At 45.4% G+C, this 12,166-nt stretch overlaps 1 protein-coding gene across 1 annotated transcript in view; it reads right to left on the reverse strand.

The window, feature by feature from the left end:
* SLX4IP (SLX4 interacting protein) overlaps positions 1 to 12,166 on the reverse strand; it is a 185,430-nt gene that overhangs the window by 51,330 nt on the left and 121,934 nt on the right.

A 12,166-nucleotide genomic window follows, 5' to 3' on the forward strand; every position in this document is an offset into this window, starting at 1 on the left:
GCCAGTCCCACCTGCCACCAAGCAGGACTTGTCTTTGGAAGATCTAGTAATAAACAGTCAGTCTTCACAGAGCTGGTAAATGGGCAGGGCTCTCAGCCAATTGGGACAACTCCTTTTAGAAAAGTCTTGCAACCACCATCTGATGACAAAGACCTTTCTAGAATCCAAGAGTCCCAGGGGATTTGGTAAAGTTGTTTTGAACTTCCCAGTTCCTGAATATGCAGAAATTTGGGAGCAGAGAGTCTGGATGTAAATGTGAACCAGCCCAAGCCGACTCTAAAGTATAAATGGAGTTGCATCACCATAAAAGCCCCAAGAGAATTGGCATTGTAATTTGAACCTCAGCAATGGCAACGCAGACTTCGTTTTATGAGGAAAAATCATTGTTTGCTATGTGCCGGGCAGGGGCTTTCGGGAGAAGGCCAGGGTGTGAGAGGAAGCAGCTGACTCACCAGCCAGCAGGGTCGATTTAATGTTTATACTAACAACGAAAAGGCCTTCTAGGTGGTTCAAACTGGCGCTCGACAACCTCTTGGTGTGGTGAAAAGAATCCTAACCTTTTTTTTGAAGCTTTGCAATCAGGTTTTTTTGTGTTTTAATTCCTTATAAAATTTAAAAAATAAACAAAAGATCAGTTATTGCCACTTCAGCAATGTCCATAACAGGTAACTATAACAAGTGGAAACATGATGCATAAAAGTTTACAGTTTTTGCTTTTCTTTCCATTTATTGCAATAAATGATTAGACAAGTCTCCCCAGTTTCTGAGGATGCAAAGTCTCTCGTGTTGTCATTGCTGCTTTAGCACAGTTACGGTAAAAAGTATAAAACTTAAAGTTTTACAAATTTCCAATTCCTGGAAAAATCATCTTTGCTGAAATTGCGGCACGTTCACCAGAGGCCTTGTGGGCACTTGCTTCCATTATTGCCCTTGTAAGCTTCTCGTGCGGATGAAAGCCGAGCAAATGTTTTGATGGAGTACATTATGGGAAGAAATGTAAATAATAACCAAAGCTATTTAAACACATGTGTAAAGAGAAAACACATGTTTCCATGGTGCCCTAGGACACATCTAGGGAAATCCATTTCTCTTTGTAAAGGGCTGTGAATAGAAAAAAACAATGTCTCCATATTAAGAATATTTAGCAGCATGGCAGATTGTTTTAAATGTGCTGTGCTTTTTACTGTGTATCAAAGCGCAGAAGCTCCCAGCTCCTCCCGTTTCAGGCCGAGAAGCCCTTCCATGGCAGCGTCGGCGGCCGCCCACGGCTCCACCTCAACGGCCGGGGAGGGCAGGGGCGGGTGCTGACACACAGCCAAGGTGACTCCGAAGCTGGGACTCTCTGCCAAGGGCCTATGTTTCATCAGGGCTGACAGCTGTTGGAGAGACGGTAACTTTCATTGTCCCTAATGTCTAAGGAAAGGATGGTCACGTGACTGCGTAAGGACGGTGTTTCGGAGCAAGCTTTCACTGTTCTCTCTGCAAACGCCGGATGGTTTACATGGAGGAAGGGCTGGGCTCAAACGGAAAAGGTTTTCACTTCCAAAATTTCTTTTAAATAGGAAAAGGCCCTTTTTTCAGTGGGCTGGGAAAATAAATACAAAGCAAAACAAACAGCACAATATGCGAATGTGCGCTCCTGGGGCCCCTGGGGAGCAGGGCTCACAATCGGGCCTGTGTCTGGAGAGCAGAGAGAAAGCTTTTTTTGGCAGGTACGGTGCATCGGGCGATGGGGAAAGGAGAGGAACGTTTCTCAGACGGAGGGAAGAATAGGAAGAACTTGCTTGTTTTGGCAATTCTCATCTTTTTCTTGTGCTCCTCCTGTTGTGTGCACACCCGCTGATTTCCTAACATGGTGGTAAAGTGCCCCCCGCCCTCCCCAGGATGCTGAGTGGGTGTCGATGGACAGATAGGAGGTCTGTTCATCTGGCCCCGAACATTCACAGAAGATGCCTCAGATGCCACAAGAGAACGAGCTGCACGCTGGCTGGAGATTTAAGCTAAGATTTTATAGGAGCGTTCGGCTTAGAAGAAAAGCCAAATAGAAAGCCAAGGCAGACAGAAACCACAGTGCCCAGGAAAATTTAATCTATTTTACGGCATTTTCCAAAGGACTGGGTTTCTTACATGTTAACTGCAAGAAAAAGGTTACACAGAATGGAATAATGGGCAGTTAAAAAAAAAAAAAAAAAAGGAAAAAAGAAAGATTACTGCTCTACAAACACAAAGATGTCTTAAAGCCCTAATATTTAGACAGTGTATTGTGGGAAGTGCTTGGAGCTGGAAGATGAGCTCTGTTTTCATGATTAGAGGGAAATTTTATTAAAAAAGAAAACACACACACACACTCTCTCCCCCACTCTCTCTCCCTCCCTCTCTCTCTCTCTCTCTCTCCCCCCTTAATAGGGAGGCTGAAGCAGTGAAGAGAAGCCAGGCATCCTGACAGCCATGTTTTCATGATGCCTCTGACACTTCCCAGTTATGTGACCTCGGGCAAGTTGCCTGAACTCTGAGCTTGGTTCTCATCCTTAAAACCAGGGTTAAGGATGCTGCTAGAAAGGGCTGCCCCAAGGATCCACCGTGGGTACGCGAAAGCCCCAGCCCAGTGCTGGCACCCATCAGGCTGAATCTTGGTAACGGTAACTAGTAGGAGTGGTAACGTTGGAGGGCACTTGTGGTGGTGGTGGGGCTGGAGGGCACTTGTGATGGGCAGGGCTGGAGGGCAGGCATCTGCAGAAGAGGCAGAAAATACTGCAGCTCACCTTACACTGGGGTAGGATGTGGTTTTGACTTTCTCAAAACCAAATGAGGAAAACTATCTAATAATTTGTAACTCGCAGACCACTTTTACCTCTGCCTTTTGTTAAAGGGGCAAGAGATGCTACGATGGAAGCAGAGCACAAAGCCTTGGCAAATGCTACAGTTTGTTCCTTTACTTCTTCCAATGCGTGTGCTCCTCCTGAGTGACAAGCTCTGCACTGGGTGCTGCCCAGGACAGGACCCTTGCCCTCCAGGAGGAGGAAACGATGACTGTGCCACTGTCCAGGCTGGAAAAGGGAGGAGCAGCTCCCTGAGGGGGAAGACGCAACAGATAAGGTTCCTTAAGGGAAATGATAAGGTTCCTTAAGGGAAATGATGCGGGAGCACAGGCCTGCGGGGTGATGCAGAGCTGGCCCAGCGGCGAACAAGGAGAAGAGAGTTGTGGGGAGAGGAAGCAGCATGTGCAAAGGCCCAGAGGCGAGAAAACATGATGTTCTGGGGGCCTGTCAGGTAGGCTATGGTGCCAAGCTGATAAATGAGGGTTTATCATTTATCCCCCCCTGGCCAAAGCCATCTGGGACCAATGACTCCCCTGCCCCTAGAGGAGAGAGGCTCCTCCGGAACCCAGCTTCCCACAGGTCTGGATGAAGGGCCGCCCAAGTCTCCGGGTACCGGGCGGTTGGCTTACCCAGTGTTCTCCTGAACAGCCTGACTGCTCAGTGCCTGAAACTGGGACTAAAATGTCCCGCCCCCCTCCCCGCCACCCCCACAAGGTCATTTTTATGCTTGCTTAATAAAAAGGTTGATCATGGGAGAACTGAGGTCCCTCTGCTGGAATGCAGTTACAAGGTACATAAAGCTGTACCCCAGCGAAGCACACACAGCTACAGAACGGCAAGAGAGCAGAGGATCCCGTGTGAGACTCTCAGCCTGTGCCAAGTGATGCCCTGCATTCCCTAGAACCCTCTGCACAGGTGGGGGCCCAACATGGAGAGGACACTGCCACCACGGCTCGTGGACCCTGGGGTTGAGGGACACCCTTCAGGGACTGAGAGCTAGTTGCTGGGAGGACTAATGACCAGGAGAGACATGGCATCTGTAGACCACCACAGTCGAAGAGTGGATGGGTCACCTGGTGATGAGGTGGCCAGAAATTTGTCGTCCACTAAAGCCTGTGGCTGGGTGAGTCACTTGGTCCAGTAGAGGGCCATGAGCCAGTGGTAGCCTTGGTAGGAACGCTGTCAGTGGCTTGACCGACAGACATCTTTGGCTTATTGGTTAACTGATACGTCCATGACTCCAAATAAAATGGAGAACATACTTGGGCCCTACTTAAACTGTATGTTATGGGCTGAATCGTGTCTCTCCAAAATTCTTATGTTGAAGTCCTCACCCTAGAGGTACTCAAAATGTGACTATATTTGGAAATAGCATCTTTAAAGAGATCATTAAAATGAGGTCATTAGGGTGGGCCCTAATCCAATATGACTGTATAAGAGGTGGACTTTATACGAGGGGGAATTTAGGACACAGACATGTAGAGGGAAAACCGCGTGAAGACACGGAGAAAAAGGCCATCTGCGAGCCGAGGAGAGAGGCCTCAGAACCAACCCTGCTGACACCTTGATCTCGAACTTCCAACCCCCAGAAGTGTGAGAAAATAAATTTCTGTTGTTTAGCAGTCTGTGTTATTTTGTTATGACAGCCCTAGCAAGCTAGTACACTGTATAATAGAAAAGAATCTAGGTCTGGTAAATAGGGGTCTGACTTGGGCTACCTTGAAAGACAGCCACAGCTTCTCAGAGAGCCAGGCACCCAAGCAAGGCCCCCTCAAAAATATTACAAGTACATTCTCTAAATTTTCCCCTTGGGATCTGCAATTGTTTACTAGGGTGCCTGCACAGTGAGAAAAGGGAAATACCCAGAACTTTTGAGGATGACTGGACGCTAGCTCTGAGACTGTGCTATGCCTTGGGGTTTCTGGTTGCCACTGTACCCACCAGAGGGGGATAAATAGAAACCTGGCTTCAATTCATCTGACAAAGGGCCCAGCAGGTCTGTGAAAATCTGGAGTTGTCTTCTCAGCTGTTGAGTATATGACTGAAATAGATTTACTCGGCAAATGACAGAAGGACTGGGACAAGGACATTTGGGGAAAAGTTACAGAGTGTGAGAATATTTGCATCTGATGTGAATGTTCTCTGAAAGGCCCCATTAAGAGGTGCTTACAATAAGCTGGACCAGATGACCTGCCCCCATGCGTGCTGGCCAGCCTCTTTCCCCAGTTGCTCAAGTACCTGCTCAAGGACTCAGGAGTGATGTGGCCACGGGGGCAAGGATGAACATTATGCTTGGGCTCAACAACACAGACTTAACCGCATCAAGGCTGAGCCCTGCCAAACGTCCAATTAATCTGAGCCTCCCCACCAACTCTCATATCGCAGGGAGACGGGCTAGCCGTGGAGGGTGGATTATATTAGACCTCTTTCATCACAGAGGCGGCAACAGCTTACCTCCACTGGAATAGACCCTTATTCAGGATTTGGATGTACCCTCTATGTCTGCCATGTTTCTGCCAGCCACATCACCCATGCACTTCCTGAAGGCCTCATTCACCATCACCAGTGCAGTGATTCTGACCAAGAAAACTCATTTTTCAAAATAAGACAGTGGGTGCATAAAATTCAGTGGTCCTACCAAGCAATCAAGCCAGGCTCAAATGCAGCTGGCCTTAGACAATGGTGAAGAGGTCTACTGAAAATTCAGCTATGACACAAACTGCAAGGCAGAAGGGCTTGTGGAGCTGGGGTGAAGCCCGAAAAGATGTATATGTGCTCTGACCAGCAGAACAACGCATTCCCTTGGCCAGAATATGTGGTTCCTGGAACCAGGGAGTGGAAGTGGGAAGTGACCACCTCAGCAAAAAGTTTGCCTTCCATCCCCCTGACTCTGCTTCTTTAGTACTCAAGAAAAGACTAGAGGGGCTTCCCTGGTGGCGCAGTGGTTGGGAGTCCGCCTGCCGATGCAGGGGACACAGGTTCGTGCCCCGGTCCGGGAAGATCCCACATGCCACGGAGCGGCTGGGTCCGTGAGCCATGGCCGCTGAGCCTGCGCGTCCGGAGCCTGTGCTCCGCAACGGGAGGGGCCACAACAGTGAGAGGCCCACGTACCGCAAAAAAAAAAAAAAGACTAGAACAGAGAGGAAAACATGAGTCAGGCTGAAAGTTCAAAGCGCCGTGTAACTGTTTCCGGCTCTTCACGCCGCTAGACAAATAGACCAAAGGGCGGTTGAAATGTTGGCTCACGATGGTACAAGAAGAGCAACAAGGTAGATGGGTAACACAGAAGGAATATAACGCGTTCGACCTAGCAGAGCACATCCAGTGCTAAAACTTAACGCAAACTATGGCAACCTCAGAAAGGCAGGACCACTGAGGGCTCAAATTCCTTAGGAAGGAAAGTTTGGTCACCTCACCAGGTCAAGAAACCTGATCAGCTGAGTTACTGGCTAAAGACAAAGGGAATATGAAATAAATATTAGAGGAGGGAATATACAAACACCAACTATTTATTTCATGTAACCGACTACAGAAGTTAGAATGATAGCATCTTCCTAAATTGTCTTCCTTGCTGTACCACATATGTATTTATATATTAACTCAGTTTTTTGTTTTTTTATTCAGGGTATGTTGGCAATAGTTAGCTTCGTCATTTAGTCAATAAGGAAAATAATATGGGCTGTGAATAAACCAAAGGAGGAATACACATCGCTCAGAAATCTCGGGCTTGGAGCTGGGATGTGAGACTTGGGGTTCTCTCTCTTGGAGGAGGTGCTGAGCATATTTTGTCTGTAGTTGGGAGAGTTGTATTGTCAGGCAAAAGTTTGTTGTTATTGTTTGGAAGTTTATGGAAGAAGGAAGCCAACAGGAAAATTTCAGTGGATATTTGTAACTCGAATCCACCCACCCAAAACTTCTGCCCATCCTCCCTGCGTTTTGGTAACTTCCCACATTTTTTAAGTCCCACTTTCCCAAGGTAAAAGCCAAACATTTTGCACTCCCTGGCTCACCTGCAACCAGGATACAGCCATGGGATCCTCTCCATGGGAGGAGCACGGCGCCATGGCCACAGGCCAGGCCGTCAGGCTCCTGTAGGCTCAGTGCTGGGCTTTGCAGACGGCAGCTGAAAGGGCTCATGAACCAAAGCCGTCCCCCCATCTTGAGGCTGAGGCTGTGCTGTCTGTGTAGACTCAGAATCGGACTGCCTGGCCCTCCTACAGGTAGATTCTGTTGAACTACCTAATATCTTTAATGAACTTCTTCTCTGCTGCAGAGCCAGACCAATTCCAGCTAGTCTCAAGCAGAAATGAAATTAAACAAAGGATATTAGGTAACTAAGGTTCCTGACCACAAAAGGATTTAAGCTGGAGACGATCACATTTTTGTTTTCAAAAGGCCACTCTGGCAGCAGAGGCATGGATGAATTGGAAGGGATATCAGGAGGCCGTGGCAGTGATTCAAGAGCTGATTAATAAGAAGGGTCCTGACCAAGCGAGTGACACAGGGAAAAACAAAAATTTAAGACGAAAAAGGCAAACGACCCAATACAAAGGTAAGCAATAGTTGTAAATATGCAGTTCAGTCAATAAACACATAAAAACAGAAAGATAAATATCAAAGGGCATGACATCTCTTTTTTTGATTTTTGGCCTGTCAGACTGGCAAAAATTAAAAATACCAGTAACACTCAATATTGGCAAAGCTAAGGGGAAAAATATTAATGAGGTAGAGTTGACAGAATCTGAGCTAAGTCTTTAAAATAGAAACTTTCTTACAACGTTAATTTTTACTAAATCCATTGAAATAACAATTCCAGGTGACTTAAGAAGGCTGAGGCTACTGGCAAATGTCTGTGCTATGCTGTTCGCTGACGGAGTTTTTGCCAGTACTCTTTGTATTCCTCAATATTACATGATTAAGGAAATGGCTTAAAAGCCATTTATTTATTTTTTTAATAAAGATAACTCAGAGGATGAAATATATTAATTTTATTAAAGCAATCAGCAAAGTTACCAGCCTGGTGACTTCAGCTCACCAAGCATCGTGTGTTAAGTGTCTATCCCATGATGAAGTACGTTATCATTACTCAGATCTGGAAACGGGAAAGGTAAGAAACTCACACAAATAAGGAAGATACCCAATTTACACAAAAGCGAAAACCATACACATTCACCCTAGTCACCAAGACAGTAAGAACAACTCTATTTTCAGGGAACATGAGACACAGAACTAAACAGTGAGGAGGAAACAGGCAAGGCCTTCCTTACAGTTCATGGTTCTGAAATTCCTTTGGAAGAAAAAGGCATTTAAAGTAAGACTATGGGAGCAGCCGAGAAGAGGCAGTTTCCATTTTTAGTGATGCTGATAATAAACAGTCTGGGATGGGCAGCATCACTATGTATGTCTGCTTCATCCCTGCGGGTGTGCATGTTCTAGAAGATGATGCATCTTGGCCCTCTATGGAAGGCAGCCCTGGGGTAGAGATGGGCGAACAGCGCTCTGACCTTTAGGAAATTAACAGTTTAGTATGAGGTGAAGCAGAGTTACCGGTTTCTGCTCTTGAATTAAGCAGCTCGGTCATTTGGAGGAAAAAAAAAAAAAAAGAGGCTCTGGGGTGGCAACCCCTCAATCTTTACCAACAAAGAAAGGGAGAAAGGCAGGTAAACTGATTATAAAACAATTATAATACAATGTGACCAATGTTATAAAAGTGCTATGAGCAAGGAAGACAGGAAATTGAGGAAGACTTTGTAGAAGTAATATGTGAGTTAGGTCTTAAAAGCTGAATACTAGGAGATTTCCAGACAAAAGAGAAACCTAAAAACATAAAAACACAGAGGTATAAAGAATGCAGGTTTGCAGGAAATAGAAAAGTGAGTAGCAGGAAGGGACAAGGCAGGCGAGGTAAGTTACAGCAGGCCTTGACCTTACTAGGAAGAGGAAAGATGTATCCATGTGTGTAATTAATCACTTGTACAAACATTTATTAAGAACCTACTACAAACCGGAAAATATGCTCCATGCCGGGGATACCATGGATCATAAAAGAGGCAGAACCTGTCTTCAGGCGACCGGCACACTTGTGGAGAGATCAACATTAATCAAATGGTGTGAACCAAAGTGCAGGATGCTCCTGGGCCTGGAAACAGGGGACCTGTGGACAGGATACGCTTCCCTGGGGTGTGGACTTTGAGCGGAGGGCTGAAAGTGGCAGAGGGGCAGGGGAGGACCAGCGCTCCAACACGGGCAGAAGCCCCAGGATGAGTGGAAGAATGGGGCTTTGAAAGAGAGGAACTGAAGCTGCTGTGGCTTAAGCATGAAAGAAGGAACAAGGGCCACAAGATGAGGCTGGAGAGGCAGCTACCCCAGAGATCTTGGCCTTCACCCAGGAGCCCTGGGGAAATCCTGAAGGGCTTTCTGCACAAAGATCAGACCTGTGACGTGAAGGGATTACACTAACTCAAGTGTTGACAACAGGTGGGGCATCAGCCAGAGCGAGCGCAAGGGCGCCAGCGAGCGTGCTGCTGCAGGTGTTCGAGTGTCCAGCTGAGGCGGGACCCTGGACTGCTTGGTGGCAGCAGAGGACTAGCTCAGGTGGGGACATCGAAAGACATGCTCAGTCAAAGGTTAACTGTTCTCAGAAGCAGAAAGAAGCGAGATGCTGCTTTCACACCGAGTTGGCTTTCGAAGAGGGAGAGAAGTGAGCGGCACACCGTTGCATCAGCACCCTCCTGCTTTCTTGGGCAATCAACCGTGCTGCTTATCTCTGACAGAGAAGCCCGGCTTTTGCCCCCACTAGGGGGCATCGGAGGCTCCAGGGGCAAAAAAGGCTTCTTGTTTGTGGTTGTAAAATAAACCAAGTCAGAGGCAAATGACAAACTGAGAAAAATCTCTTGCAACATACATAACACACAGAGCTTGAATATCCTTAAGGAGCTCTTACAATGTATGAACAATAGAGAGAAATATTATATAGAAATTGAAGTGTGCAAATATCTAGATCATCAAGGTGTCCACCATACCACTGTTTACAACAGTGAAAATATTAGATGTGACCTAAATGTCCCACTGATAAATCAAACTATGGACACAATGGAATTCTATGCAGTCATTAAAAACAGTGATGTGGACCCCGAATGGCCAAAACAATCTTGAAAAACAAGAACAAAGTTGGAAGAGTCACACTTCCTAATTTCAAAACCTACTACAAAGCTATGGTAATCAATACAGTGTGGTATTGGCATAAAGACAGACATATAGACCAATAGAATAGAAGAGAGAGCCCAGAAATAAACTCTCATATTTATGGTCAAATGATTTTTTATAATGGTGCCAAGGCCACTCAATGGGTCAAAGGACAGGCTTTTCAACAAATAGCACTGGGAAAACTGGATATCCACATGTGAAAGAACAAAGTTGGACCCTTAACTTAAACCATATAAAAGATTAACTCAAAATGAATCAAAGACCTAAATGTCTATAAAACTCTTAGAAGAAAAAAATAGGGAAAAGCTTTGTGACACTGAATCCAGCAATGATTTGTTGGATATGACATCAACTGGCTACATCAAAATTAAAAACGTTTGGGTCAAAGGACATTGTCAAAGGCTTTGTTTTCTCCATTTCTCTCAGGAGGGAGAAAATATCTGCAAATCATATCTGATAAAAGATTAATATCCAGAATATATAAAGAATTCCTACAACTCAAACAAATAAACAAACAACCTAATTAAAAAATGGGCCAAGGACATAAACAGACATTTCTCCAAAGATACACAAATAGTTAATAAGCACATGAAAAGATGGTCAACATCACTAATCATTAAAGAAATGCAAACCCAAACCACAATGTGATACCACTTCACATCTATTAAATTTTTAAAATGGTGATATATGTGTTTCAAAGGACTTTTATATTATGTTAGGTGGGAAGAAAATAGATTACAAAATTGTATGTACAGTAAGATCACTTTTCTGTTTAAAAACAAACTTCTTGCTCACGTGAGCCCAAGAAAGGCTTTGGGTTTCATCTTGGGGCCAGAATACCGTGTGTTCCCCGCCTGTGAGAGAGGCTGGGAAAGTGAGTATTTAGCTCTTCCCTCAGTAGGAGTGGAGGCCAGGGGAGGGGCCAGTTGAGGATGGGGACTGACTAAGCCACTACCACAGTGGAGACAGAGGTCTTGGAACTTTCTCTGCTCCTTTTCCTTCCGTACCAGTTAGAAAGTGACACTAGCCAGGTCTGCTGGAGTACAAAGGATGCAAGCTCATACGGCTTTTCTCAAGAAGACTTACAGTATTACTAAGCAAAATGCCGGCAAGCGTCATCTAATACAATATTGTTTGGACGGAAAATTCTATTTGTCTGAGGCTTTCGGTTTGAATAAATTTAACCTATCTGCCCACTTATCAGTCGTGCCCAAGTAAACAGTGCAGATTAAGTATGCCTTCAAAGGGGAGGACGTGACACCATTCTTTCCCTAAAGAGGTGTTGCATTAGCATAATCTAGTTCACAGCACTACAGTGCTGTCCTCTGAGGATTAACATGGGCTGACTGTTAAGTGTACTACAAAGAGTGCCATGAAATGCTAACTTAAAATTAAAAAATTAAAAACACCACAATGACAGAGTGGAGAGAACACTGGTCTGGGGGGTCAGGTTCTGCTGCTTGTGACCCAAGTCCTCCTCCATATTCAATGTATCCCTGAATATGCTGAATATGAATCTGTGCATCAGGCACTGAGCTAAGTGCTGGGGGCAGGGAGAGGAGAAGGGAAGATGCCAGATACACGACATAATCTTTGTCCTCGAGAAGATGATCTTTTATTTGGGCAACCCCCTTAATCTCGCAACCTCAGCTTCTTCACCCATAACTCAAGGATATGACCATTCTCCAAGTGTTATTAGGATAACAGGGTGGGATATTTCAACCTCAGTGCCCTTGACATTTTGGGGGATAGTGTCTTGCTGTGGGGAGCTGCCCTGGCCACTGTAGGATATTTAGTGGCGTCCCTGGCCTCTACCCACCAGATGCCAGTAGCTCCCCTCCATGGCTATGACAACCCAGACTGTCACAGACATTTCCAAATGTCCCCTGGGGCAAAAGCACCCCCAGGTGAGAACTTCTGAAATAGGGTGACATAAATGAAAGCACTTAGAAAAGCATAAAGCCCCAAATCAAGTCAGTGTTAACGTAAACCCAGCTGTAAGACTTGTCAAAAAAAAAAAAAAAAAAAATCCTTTAAAGAATTTATAGCTTACTTAGGAATGTTTATTTTCTATTTTTATGTACTTTGCCTACCATTAAAAGCCCTTCAGGGCTTTCTGGTTAATTTGCTTTACCTAATGA

This window comes from Pseudorca crassidens, chromosome 15, assembly GCF_039906515.1.
Source record: "Pseudorca crassidens isolate mPseCra1 chromosome 15, mPseCra1.hap1, whole genome shotgun sequence".
Classification (NCBI taxonomy): Eukaryota; Metazoa; Chordata; class Mammalia; order Artiodactyla; family Delphinidae; genus Pseudorca; species Pseudorca crassidens.